This window comes from Ochotona princeps, chromosome 3 (genome assembly GCF_030435755.1).
Source record: "Ochotona princeps isolate mOchPri1 chromosome 3, mOchPri1.hap1, whole genome shotgun sequence".
In the NCBI taxonomy this organism is placed as follows: domain Eukaryota; kingdom Metazoa; phylum Chordata; class Mammalia; order Lagomorpha; family Ochotonidae; genus Ochotona; species Ochotona princeps.
Genome location: NC_080834.1, coordinates 712,753 through 726,592, shown reverse-complemented (window position 1 = coordinate 726,592; position 13,840 = coordinate 712,753).

Below are 13,840 nucleotides of genomic sequence, written 5' to 3'. Positions count from 1 at the left end.
AATCTCACCTGAGAAACAGCTTCACGATGAAACCCGTTTGGCACGAAAATCCAGTTTTGTCACATTGTGCGAAATAGCCATAGAACACATTATAGTGAAACAGAGCTTATTCTGCTTCTACTCAAAGCAACGCTCTAGCTGCTTTTTTGAAAGGCAGCCAACTCCACGTTCAGAGAGAACTTCAGCGCCAAAGCCATTTTCAGCTACGCTTATACGCCAAGCCTCTGGCTCCAGTTGCAGCACTAAGTACATGTTAGCTAAAGTGATGCAACTCAGCATGTGGATGAAACTGATGCTCCGCATGACAGGGCAGCGTCGCGTTTGTTTGTAACCAACTTCATTGAAGTCTCACCTGAGAAACAGCTTCACGATGAAACCCGTTTCGCACGAAAAACCAGTTTTGTCCCATTGTGCGAAATAGCCATAGAACACATTATAGTGAAACAGAGCTTATTTTGCTTCTACTCAAAGCAATGCTCTAGCTGCTCCTTTGAAAGGCAGCCAACTCCACGTTCAGAGAGAACTTCAGCCCCAAAGCCATTTTCAGCTACGCTTATACGCCAAGCCTCTGGCTCCAGTTGCAGCACTAAGTACATGTTAGCTAAAGTGACGCAACTCAGCATGTGGATGAAACTGATGCTCCGGATGACAGGGCAGCGTCGCGTTTGTTTGTAACCAACTTCATTGAAGTCTCTTCTGAGAAACAGCTTCACGATGAAACCCGTTTCGCACGAAAAACCAGTTTTGTCCCAATGTGCGAAATAGCCATAGAATACATTATAGTGAAACAGAGCTTTTGGTGCTTCTAGTAAAGCAATGCTCTAGCTGCTCGTTTGAAAGGCAGCCAACTCCACGTTCAGAGAGAACTTCAGCGCCAAAGCCATTTTCAGCCACGCTTATAAACCAAGCCTCTGGCTCCAGTTGCAGCACTAAGTACATGTTAGCTACAGTGCCAAAACGCAGCATGTTGATGAAGCTTATACTCCGGATGACAGGGCAGAATCACGTTTGTTTGAAACCAACTTCATTGAAGTCTCACCTGAGAAACAGCTTCACAATTAAACCCATTTCGCACGAAAAAGCAGTTTTGTCCCAATGTGCGAAATAGCTATAGAACACATTATAGTGAAACAGAGCTTATTCTGCTTCTAGTAAAGCAATGCTCTAGCTGCTCCTTTGAAAGGCAGACAACTCCACGTTCAGAGAGAACTTCAACGCCAATGCCATTTTCAGCCACGCTTATAAACCAAGCCTCTGGCTCCAGTTGCAGCACTAAGTACATGTTAGCTACAGTGCCAAAACGCAGCATGTTGATGAAGCTTATACTCCGGATGACAGGGCAGAATCACGTTTGTTTGAAACCAACTTCATTGAAGTCTCACCTGAGAAACAGCTTCACAATTAAACCCATTTCGCACGCAAAAGCAGTTTTGTCCCAATGTGCGAAATAGCTATAGAACACATTAGAGTGAAACAGAGCTTATTCTGGTTCTAGTAAAGCAATGCTCTAGCTGCTCCTTTCAAAGGCAAACAACTCCACCTTCAGAGAGAACTTCAGCGCCAAAGCCATTTTCAGCTACGCTTATAAACCAAGCCTCTGGCTCCAGTTGCAGCACTAAGTACATGTTAGCTACAGTGCCAAAACGCAGCATGTTGATGAAGCTTATACTCCGGATGACAGGGCAGAATCACGTTTGTTTGAAACCAACTTCGTTGAAGTCTCACCTGAGAAACATCTTCACGATGAAACCCGTTTCGCACGAAAAACCAGATTTGTCCCAAAGGGCGAAATAGCCATAGAACACATTATAGTGAAACAGAGCTTATTTTGCTTCTACTCAAAGCAACGCTCTAGTTCTTTTTTGAAAGGCAGACAACTCCACGTTCAGAGAGAACTTCAGCGCCAAAGCCATTTTCAGCTACGCTTATACACCAAGCCTCTGGCTCCAGTTGCAGCACTAAGTACATGTTAGCTAGAGTGACGCAACTCAGCATGTGAATGAAACTGATGCTCCGGATGACAGGGCATCGTCGAGTTTGTTTGTAACCAACTTCATTGAAGTCTCACCTGAGAAACAGCTTCACGATGAAACCCGTTTCGCACGAAAAACCAGTTTTGTCCCATTGTGCGAAATAGCCATAGAACACATTACAGTGAAACAGAGCTTATTTTGCTTCTACTCAAAGCAACGCTCTAGCTGCTCCTTTGAAAGGCAGCCAACTCCACGTTCAGAGAGAACTTCAGCCCCAAAGCCATTTTCAGCTACGCTTATACGCCAAGCCTCTGGCTCCAGTTGCAGCACTAAGTACATGTTAGTTAAAGTGACGCAACTCAGCATGTCGCTGAAACTGATGCTCAGGATGACAGGGCAGCTTCGCGTTTGTTTGTAACCAACTTCATTGAAGTCTCACCTGAGAAACAGCTTCACGATGAAACCCGTTTCGCACGAAAAAGCAGTTTTGTCCCAATGTGCCAAATAGCTATAGAACACATTATAGTGAAACAGAGCTTATTTTGCTTCTAGTAAAGCAATGCTCTAGCTGCTCCTTTCAAAGGCAGACAACTCCACGTTCAGAGAGAACTTCAGCGCCAATGCCATTTTCAGCCACGTTTATAAACCAAGCCTCTGGCTCCAGTTGCAGCACTAAGTACATGTTAGTTACAGTGCCAAAACGCAGCATGTTGATGAAGCTTATACTCCAGATGACAGGGCAGAATCACGTTTGTTTGAAACCAACTTCGTTGAAGTCTCACCTGAGAAACATCTTCACGATGAAACCCGTTTCGCACGAAAAGCAGTTTTGTCCCAATGTGCGAAATAGCCATAGAACACATTATACTGAAACAGAGCTTATTTTGCTTCTAGTCAAAGCAACGCTCTAGATGCTTCTTTGAAAGGCAGCCAACTCCACGTTCAGAGAGAACTTCAGCGCCAAAGCCATTTTCAGCCAAGCTTATAAACCAAGCCTCTGGCTCCAGTTGCAGCACTAAGTACATGTTAGCTACAGTGACACAATGCAGCATGTGGATGAAGCTTATACTCCGGATGACTGGGCAGAATCACGTTTGTTTGAAACCAACTTCATTGAAGTCTCATCTGAGAAACAGCTTCACAATGAAACCCGTTTCGCACGAAAAACCAGTTTTGTCCCAATGTGCCCAATAGCTATAGAACACATTATAGTGAAACAGAGCTTATTTTGCTTCTAGTAAAGCAACGCTCTAGCTGCTCCTTTCAAAGGCAGACAACTCCACGTTCAGAGAGAACTTCAGCGCCAATGCCATTTTCAGCCACGCTTATAAACCAAGCCTCTGGCTCCAGTTGCAGCACTAAGTACATGTTAGTTACAGTGCCAAAACGCAGCATGTTGATGAAGCTTATACTCCGGATGACAGGGCAGAACCACGTTTGTTTTAAACCAACTTCGTTGAAGTCTCACCTGAGAAACATCTTCACGATGAAACCCGTTTCGCACGAAAAGCAGTTTTGTCCCAATGTGCGAAATAGCCATAGAACACATTATACTGAAACAGAGCTTATTTTGCTTCTAGTCAAAGCAATGCTCTAGCTGCTCCTTTGAAAGGCAAACAACTCCACGTTCAGAGAGATCTTCAGCGCCAAAGCCATTTTCAGCTACGATTATACACCAAGCCTCTGGCTCCAGTTGCAGCACTAAGTACATGTTAGCTAGAGTGACGCAACTCAGCATGTGAATGAAACTGATGCTCCGGATGACAGGGCATCGTCGAGTTTGTTTGTAGCCAACTTCATTGAAGTCTCACCTGAGAAACAGCTTCACGATGAAACCCGTTTCGCACGAAAAACCAGTTTTGTCCCATTGTGCGAAATAGCCATAGAACACATTATAGTGAAACAGAGCTTATTTTGCTTCTACTCAAAGCAACGCTCTAGCTGCTCCTTTGAAAGGCAGCCAACTCCACGTTCAGAGAGAACTTCAGCCCCAAAGCCATTTTCAGCTACGCTTATACGCCAAGCCTCTGGCTCCAGTTGCAGCACTAAGTACATGTTAGCTAAAGTGACGCAACTCAGCATGTGGATGAAACTGATGCTCCGGATGACAGGGCAGCATTGCGTTTGTTTGTAACCAACTTCATTGAAGTCTCACCTGAGAAACATCTTCACGATGAAACCCGTTTGGCACGAAAAACAAGATTTGTCCCAAAGGACGAAATAGCCATAGAACACATTATAGTGAAACAGAGCTTATTGTGCTTCTACTCAAAGAAACGCTATAGTTCTCCTTTGAAAGGCAGCCAACTCCACGTTCAGAGAGAACTTCAGCGCCAAAGCCATTTTCAGCTACACTTATAAACCAAGCCTCTGGCTCCAGTTGCAGCACTAAGTACATGTTAGCTACAGTGCCAAAACGCAGCATGTTGATGAAGCTTATACTCCGGATGACTGGGCAGAATCACGTTTGTTTGAAACCAACTTCATTGAAATCTCACCTGAGAAACATCTTCACGATGAAACCCGTTTGGCACGAAAATCCAGTTTTGTCCCATTGTGCGAAATAGCCATAGAACACATTATAGTGAAACAGAGCTTATTTTGCTTCTACTCAAAGCAACGCTCTAGCTGCTCCTTTGAAAGGCAGCCAACTCCACGTTCAGAGAGAACTTCAGCGCCAAAGCCATTTTCAGCCAAGCCTCTGGCTCCAGTTGCAGCACTAAGTACATGTTAGTTAAAGTGACGCAACTCAGCATGTGGATGAAACTGATGCTCCGGATGACAGGGCAGCGTCGCGTTTGTTTGTAACCAACTTCATTGAAGTCTCACCTGAGAAACAGCTTCACGATGAAACCCGTTTCGCACGAAAAACCAGTTTTGTCCCAATGTGCGAAATAGCCATAGAATACATTATAGTGAAACAGAGCTTATTGTGCATCTAGTCAAAGAAATGCTATAGCTGCTTATTTGAAGGGCAGACAACTCCACGTTCAGAGAGATCTTCAGCGCCAAGGCCATTTTCAGCTACGCTTATAAACCAAGCCTCTGGCTCCAGTTGCAGCACTAAGTACATGTTAGCTACAGTGACACAATGCAGCATGTGGATGAAGCTTATACTCCGGATGACTAGGCAGCGTCGCGATTGTTTGAAACCAACTTCATTGAAGTCTCACCTGAGAAACATCTTCACGATTAAACCCGTTTGGCATGAAAATCCAGTTTTGTCCCAAAGGGAGAAATAGCCATAGAACACATTATAGTGAAACAGAGCTTATTTTGCTTCTACTCAAAGCAACGCTCTAGCTGCTTCTTTGAAAGGCAGCCAACTCCACGTTCAGAGAGAACTTCAGCGCCAAAGCCATTTTCAGCTACGCTTATAAAGCAAGCCTCTGGCTCCAGTTGCAGCACTAAGTACATGTTAGTTACAGTGCCAAAACGCAGCATGTTGATGAAGCTTATACTCTGGATGACAGGGCAGAATCACGTTTGTTTGTAACCAACTTCGTTGAAGTCTCACCTGAGAAATATCTTCACGATGAAACCCGTTTCGCACGAAAAACCAGTTTTGTTCCATTGTGCGAAATAGCCATAGAACACATTATAGTGAAACAGAGCTTATTTTGCTTCTACTCAAAGCAATGCTCTAGCTGCTCCTTTGAAAGGCAGCCAACTCCACATTCAGAGAGAACTTCAGCCCCAAAGCCATTTTCAGCTACGCTTATACGCCAAGCCTCTGGCTCCAGTTGCAGCACTAAGTACATGTTAGCTAAAGTGACGCAACTCAGCATGTGGATGAAACTGATGCTCCGGATGACAGGGCAGCGTCGCGTTTGTTTGTAACCAACTTCATTGAAGTCTCTTCTGAGAAACAGCTTCACGATGAAACCCGTTTCGCACGAAAAACCAGTTTTGTCCCAATGTGCGAAATAGCCATAGAATACATTATAGTGAAACAGAGCTTTTGGTGCTTCTACTCAAAGCAATGCTCTAGCTGCTCGTTTGAAAGGCAGCCAACTCCACGTTCAGAGAGAACTTCAGCGCCAAAGCCATTTTCAGCCACGCTTATAAACCAAGCCTCTGGCTCCAGTTGCAGCACTAAGTACATGTTAGCTACAGTGCCAAAACGCAGCATGTTGATGAAGCTTATACTCCGGATGACAGGGCAGAATCACGTTTGTTTGAAACCAACTTCATTGAAGTCTCACCTGAGAAACAGCTTCACAATTAAACCCATTTCGCACGAAAAAGCAGTTTTGTCCCAATGTGCGAAATAGCTATAGAACACATTATAGTGAAACAGAGCTTATTCTGCTTCTAGTAAAGCAATGCTCTAGCTGCTCCTTTGAAAGGCAGACAACTCCACGTTCAGAGAGAACTTCAACGCCAATGCCATTTTCAGCCACGCTTATAAACCAAGCCTCTGGCTCCAGTTGCAGCACTAAGTACATGTTAGCTACAGTGACACAATGCAGCATGTGGATGAAGCTTATACTCCGGATGACTGGGCAGAATCACGTTTGTTTGAAACCAACTTCATTGAAGTCTCACCTGAGAAACAGCTTCACAATTAAACCCATTTCGCACGCAAAAGCAGTTTTGTCCCAATGTGCGAAATAGCTATAGAACACATTAGAGTGAAACAGAGCTTATTCTGGTTCTAGTAAAGCAATGCTCTAGCTGCTCCTTTCAAAGGCAAACAACTCCACCTTCAGAGAGAACTTCAGCGCCAAAGCCATTTTCAGCTACGCTTATAAACCAAGCCTCTGGCTCCAGTTGCAGCACTAAGTACATGTTAGCTACAGTGCCAAAACGCAGCATGTTGATGAAGCTTATACTCCGGATGACAGGGCAGAATCACGTTTGTTTGAAACCAACTTCGTTGAAGTCTCACCTGAGAAACATCTTCACGATGAAACCCGTTTCGCACGAAAAACCAGATTTGTCCCAAAGGGCGAAATAGCCATAGAACACATTATAGTGAAACAGAGCTTATTTTGCTTCTACTCAAAGCAACGCTCTAGTTCTCCTTTGAAAGGCAGCCAACTCCACGTTCAGAGAGAACTTCAGCGCCAAAGCCATTTTCAGCTACGCTTATACACCAAGCCTCTGGCTCCAGTTGCAGCACTAAGTACATGTTAGCTAGAGTGACGCAACTCAGCATGTGAATGAAACTGATGCTCCGGATGACAGGGCATCGTCGAGTTTGTTTGTAACCAACTTCATTGAAGTCTCACCTGAGAAACAGCTTCACGATGAAACCCGTTTCGCACGAAAATCCAGTTTTGTCCCATTGTGCGAAATAGCCATAGAACACATTACAGTGAAACAGAGCTTATTTTGCTTCTACTCAAAGCAACGCTCTAGCTGCTCCTTTGAAAGGCAGCCAACAACACGTTCAGAGAGAACTTCAGCCCCAAAGCCATTTTCAGCTACGCTTATACGCCAAGCCTCTGGCTCCAGTTGCAGCACTAAGTACATGTTAGTTAAAGTGACGCAACTCAGCATGTGGATGAAACTGATGCTCCGGATGACAGGGCAGCGTCGCGTTTGTTTGTAACCAACTTCATTGAAGTCTCTTCTGAGAAACAGCTTCACGATGAAACCCGTTTCGCACGAAAAACCAGTTTTGTCCCAATGTGCGAAATAGCCATAGAATACATTATAGTGAAACAGAGCTTTTGGTGCTTCTACTCAAAGCAATGCTCTAGCTGCTCGTTTGAAAGGCAGCCAACTCCACTTTCAGAGAGAACTTCAGCGCCAAAGCCATTTTCAGCCACGCTTATAAACCAAGCCTCTGGCTCCAGTTGCAGCACTAAGTACATGTTAGCTACAGTGCCAAAACGCAGCATGTTGATGAAGCTTATACTCCGGATGACAGGGCAGAATCACGTTTGTTTGAAACCAACTTCATTGAAGTCTCACCTGAGAAACAGCTTCACAATTAAACCCATTTCGCACGAAAAAGCAGTTTTGTCCCAATGTGCGAAATAGCTATAGAACACATTATAGTGCAACAGAGCTTATTCTGCTTCTACTCAAAGCAATGCTCTAGCTGCTCCTTTGAAAGGCAGCCAACTCCACGTTCAGAGAGAACTTCAGCGCCAAAGCCATTTTCAGCTACGCTTATAAACCAAGCCTCTGGCTCCAGTTGCAGCACTAAGTACATGTTAGCTACAGTGCCAAAACGCAGCATGTTGATGAAGCTTATTATCCGGATGACTGGGCAGAATCACGTTTATTTGAAACCAACTTCATTGAAGTCTCACCTGAGAAACATCTTCACGATGAAACCCGTTTCACACGAAAAACCAGTTTTGTCCCATTGTGCGAAATAGCCATAGAACACATTATAGTGAAACAGAGCTTATTTTGCTTCTACTCAAAGCAACGCTCTAGCTGCTCCTTTGAAAGGCAGCCAACTCCACGTTCAGAGAGAACTTCAGCGCCAAAGCCATTTTCAGCTACACTTATAAAGCAAGCCTCTGGCTCCAGTTGCAGCACTAAGGACATGTTAGTTACAGTGCCAAAACGCAGCATGTGGATGAAGCTTATACTCCGCATGACAGGGCAGAATCACGTTTGTTTGAAACCAACTTCATTGAAGTCTAACCTGAGAAACAGCTTCAAAATTAAACCCGTTTGGCACGAAAAACCAGATTTGTCCCTAAGGGCGAAATAGCGATAGAACACATTATAGTGAAACAGAGCTTATTGTGCTTCTACTCAAAGCAACGCTCTAGTTCTCCTTTGAAAGGCAAACAACTCCACGTTCAGAGAGTACTTCAGCGCCAAAGCCATTTTCAGCTACGCTTATACACCAAGCCTCTGGCTCCAGTTGCAGCACTAAGTACATGTTAGCTAAAGTGACGCAACTCAGCATGTTGACGAAGCTTATACTCCGGATGACAGGGCAGCGCCGCGTTTGTTTGAAACCAACTTCATTGAAGTCTCACCTGAGAAACAGCTTCACAATTAAACCCATTTCGCACGAAAAACCAGTTTTGTCCCAATGTGCGAAATAGCCATAGAACACATTATACTGAAACAGAGCTTATTCTGCTTCTAGTAAAGCAATGATCTAGCTGCTCCTTTGAAAGGCAGACAACTCCACGTTCAGAGAGAACTTCAGCGCCAATGCCATTTTCAGCTACGCTTATAAACCAAGCCTCTGGCTCCAGTTGCAGCACTAAGTACATGTTAGTTACAGTGCCAAAATGCAGCATATTGACGAAGCTTATACTCCGGATGACTGGGCAGCGTCGTGATTGTTTGAAACCAACTTCATTGAAGTCTTACCTGAGAAACTGCTTCACAATTAAACCCATTTCGCACGCAAAAGCAGTTTTGTCCCAATGTGCCAAACAGCTGTAGAACACATTATAGTGAAACAGAGCTTATTTTGCTTCTACTCAAAGCAACGCTCTAGCTGCTCCTTTGAAAGGCAAACAACTCCACCTTCAGAGAGAACTTCAGCCCCAAAGCCATTTTCAGCTACGCTTATAAACCAAGCCTCTGGCTCCAGTTGCAGCACTAAGTACATGTTAGCTAAAGTGACGCAACTCAGCATGTGGATGAAACTGATGCTCCGGATGACAGGGCAGCGTCGCGTTTGTTTGTAACCAACTTCATTGAAGTCTCTTCTGAGAAACAGCTTCACGATGAAACCCGTTTCGCACGAAAAACCAGTTTTGTCCCAATGTGCGAAATAGCCATAGAATACATTATAGTGAAACAGAGCTTTTGGTGCTTCTACTCAAAGCAATGCTCTAGCTGCTCCTTTCAAAGGCAGACAACTCCACGTTCAGAGAGAACTTCAGCGCCAAAGCCATTTTCAGCCAAGCTTATAAACCAAGCCTCTGGCTCCAGTTGCAGCACTAAGTACATGTTAGTTACAGTGCCAAAACGCAGCATGTGGATGAAGCTTATACTCTGCATGACAGGGCAGAATCACGTTTGTTTGAAACCAACTTCATTGAAGTCTCACCTGAGAAACATCTTCACGATGAAACCCGTTTGGCACGAAAATCCAGTTTTGTCCCAAAGGGCGAAATAGCCATAGAACACATTATAGTGAAACAGAGCTTATTGTGCTTCTACTCAAAGAAATGCTCTAGCTGCTTATTTGAAAGGCAGCCAACTCCACGTTCAGAGAGAACTTCAGCGCCAAAGCCATTTTCAGCTACACTTATAAACCAAGCCTCTGGCTCCAGTTGCAACACTAAGTACATGTTAGCTACAGTGCCAAAACGCAGCATGTTGATGAAGCTTATACTCCGGATGACAGGGCAGAATCACGTTTGTTTGAAACCAACTTCATTGAAATCTCACCTGAGAAACATCTTCACGATGAAACCCGTTTGGCACGAAAATCCAGTTTTGTCCCATTGTGCGAAATAGCCATAGAACACATTATAGTGAAACAGAGCTTATTTTGCTTCTACTCAAAGCAACGCTCTAGCTGCTCCTTTGAAAGGCAGCCAACAACACGTTCAGAGAGAACTTCAGCCCCAAAGCCATTTTCAGCTACGCTTATACGCCAAGCCTCTGGCTCCAGTTGCAGCACTAAGTACATGTTAGTTAAAGTGACGCAACTCAGCATGTGGATGAAACTGATGCTCCGGATGACAGGGCAGCGTCGCGTTTGTTTGTAACCAACTTCATTGAAGTCTCTTCTGAGAAACAGCTTCACGATGAAACCCGTTTCGCACGAAAAACCAGTTTTGTCCCAATGTGCGAAATAGCCATAGAATACATTATAGTGAAACAGAGCTTTTGGTGCTTCTACTCAAAGCAATGCTCTAGCTGCTCGTTTGAAAGGCAGCCAACTCCACGTTCAGAGAGAACTTCAGCGCCAAAGCCATTTTCAGCCACGCTTATAAACCAAGCCTCTGGCTCCAGTTGCAGCACTAAGTACATGTTAGCTACAGTGCCAAAACGCAGCATGTTGATGAAGCTTATACTCCGGATGACAGGGCAGAATCACGTTTGTTTGAAACCAACTTCATTGAAGTCTCACCTGAGAAACAGCTTCACAATTAAACCCATTTCGCACGAAAAAGCAGTTTTGTCCCAATGTGCGAAATAGCTATAGAACACATTATAGTGGAACAGAGCTTATTCTGCTTCTACTCAAAGCAATGCTCTAGCTGCTCCTTTGAAAGGCAGCCAACTCCACGTTCAGAGAGAACTTCAGCGCCAAAGCCATTTTCAGCTACGCTTATAAACCAAGCCTCTGGCTCCAGTTGCAGCACTAAGTACATGTTAGCTACAGTGCCAAAACGCAGCATGTTGATGAAGCTTATTATCCGGATGACTGGGCAGAATCACGTTTATTTGAAACCAACTTCATTGAAGTCTCACCTGAGAAACATCTTCACGATGAAACCCGTTTCACACGAAAAACCAGTTTTGTCCCATTGTGCGAAATAGCCATAGAACACATTATAGTGAAACAGAGCTTATTTTGCTTCTACTCAAAGCAATGCTCTAGCTGCTCCTTTGAAAGGCAAACAACTCCACGTTCAGAGAGAACTTCAGCGCCAAAGCCATTTTCAGCTACACTTATAAAGCAAGCCTCTGGCTCCAGTTGCAGCACTAAGGACATGTTAGTTACAGTGCCAAAACGCAGCATGTGGATGAAGCTTATACTCCGCATGACAGGGCAGAATCACGTTTGTTTGAAACCAACTTCATTGAAGTCTAACCTGAGAAACAGCTTCAAAATTAAACCCGTTTGGCACGAAAAACCAGATTTGTCCCAAAGGGCGAAATAGCCATAGAACACATTATAGTGAAACAGAGCTTATTGTGCTTCTACTCAAAGCAACGCTCTAGTTCTCCTTTGAAAGGCAGCCAACTCCACGTTCAGAGAGTACTTCAGCGCCAAAGCCATTTTCAGCTACGCTTATACACCAAGCCTCTGGCTCCAGTTGCAGCACTAAGTACATGTTAGCTAAAGTGACGCAACTCAGCATGTTGACGAAGCTTATACTCCGGATGACAGGGCAGCGCCGCGTTTGTTTGAAACCAACTTCATTGAAGTCTCACCTGAGAAACAGCTTCACAATTAAACCCATTTCGCACGAAAAACCAGTTTTGTCCCAATGTGCGAAATAGCCATAGAACACATTATACTGAAACAGAGCTTATTCTGCTTCTAGTAAAGCAATGATCTAGCTGCTCCTTTGAAAGGCAGACAACTCCACGTTCAGAGAGAACTTCAGCGCCAATGCCATTTTCAGCTACGCTTATAAACCAAGCCTCTGGCTCCAGTTGCAGCACTAAGTACATGTTAGTTACAGTGCCAAAATGCAGCATATTGACGAAGCTTATACTCCGGATGACTGGGCAGCGTCGTGATTGTTTGAAACCAACTTCATTGAAGTCTTACCTGAGAAACTGCTTCACAATTAAACCCATTTCGCACGCAAAAGCAGTTTTGTCCCAATGTGCCAAACAGCTGTAGAACACATTATAGTGAAACAGAGCTTATTTTGCTTCTACTCAAAGCAACGCTCTAGCTGCTCCTTTGAAAGGCAAACAACTCCACCTTCAGAGAGAACTTCAGCCCCAAAGCCATTTTCAGCTACGCTTATAAACCAAGCCTCTGGCTCCAGTTGCAGCACTAAGTACATGTTAGCTAAAGTGACGCAACTCAGCATGTGGATGAAACTGATGCTCCGGATGACAGGGCAGCGTCGCGTTTGTTTGTAACCAACTTCATTGAAGTCTCTTCTGAGAAACAGCTTCACGATGAAACCCGTTTCGCACGAAAAACCAGTTTTGTCCCAATGTGCGAAATAGCCATAGAATACATTATAGTGAAACAGAGCTTTTGGTGCTTCTACTCAAAGCAATGCTCTAGCTGCTCCTTTCAAAGGCAGACAACTCCACGTTCAGAGAGAACTTCAGCGCCAAAGCCATTTTCAGCCAAGCTTATAAACCAAGCCTCTGGCTCCAGTTGCAGCACTAAGTACATGTTAGTTACAGTGCCAAAACGCAGCATGTGGATGAAGCTTATACTCCGCATGACAGGGCAGAATCACGTTTGTTTGAAACCAACTTCATTGAAGTCTCACCTGAGAAACATCTTCACGATGAAACCCGTTTGGCACGAAAATCCAGTTTTGTCCCAAAGGGCGAAATAGCCATAGAACACATTATAGTGAAACAGAGCTTATTGTGCTTCTACTCAAAGAAATGCTCTAGCTGCTTATTTGAAAGGCAGCCAACTCCACGTTCAGAGAGAACTTCAGCGCCAAAGCCATTTTCAGCTACACTTATAAACCAAGCCTCTGGCTCCAGTTGCAACACTAAGTACATGTTAGCTACAGTGCCAAAACGCAGCATGTTGATGAAGCTTATACTCCGGATGACAGGGCAGAATCACGTTTGTTTGAAACCAACTTCATTGAAATCTCACCTGAGAAACATCTTCACGATGAAACCCGTTTGGCACGAAAATCCAGTTTTGTCCCATTGTGCGAAATAGCCATAGAACACATTATAGTGAAACAGAGCTTATTTTGCTTCTACTCAAAGCAACGCTCTAGCTGCTCCTTTGAAAGGCAGCCAACAACACGTTCAGAGAGAACTTCAGCCCCAAAGCCATTTTCAGCTACGCTTATACGCCAAGCCTCTGGCTCCAGTTGCAGCACTAAGTACATGTTAGTTAAAGTGACGCAACTCAGCATGTGGATGAAACTGATGCTCCGGATGACAGGGCAGCGTCGCGTTTGTTTGTAACCAACTTCATTGAAGTCTCTTCTGAGAAACAGCTTCACGATGAAACCCGTTTCGCACGAAAAACCAGTTTTGTCCCAATGTGCGAAATAGCCATAGAATACATTATAGTGAAACAGAGCTTT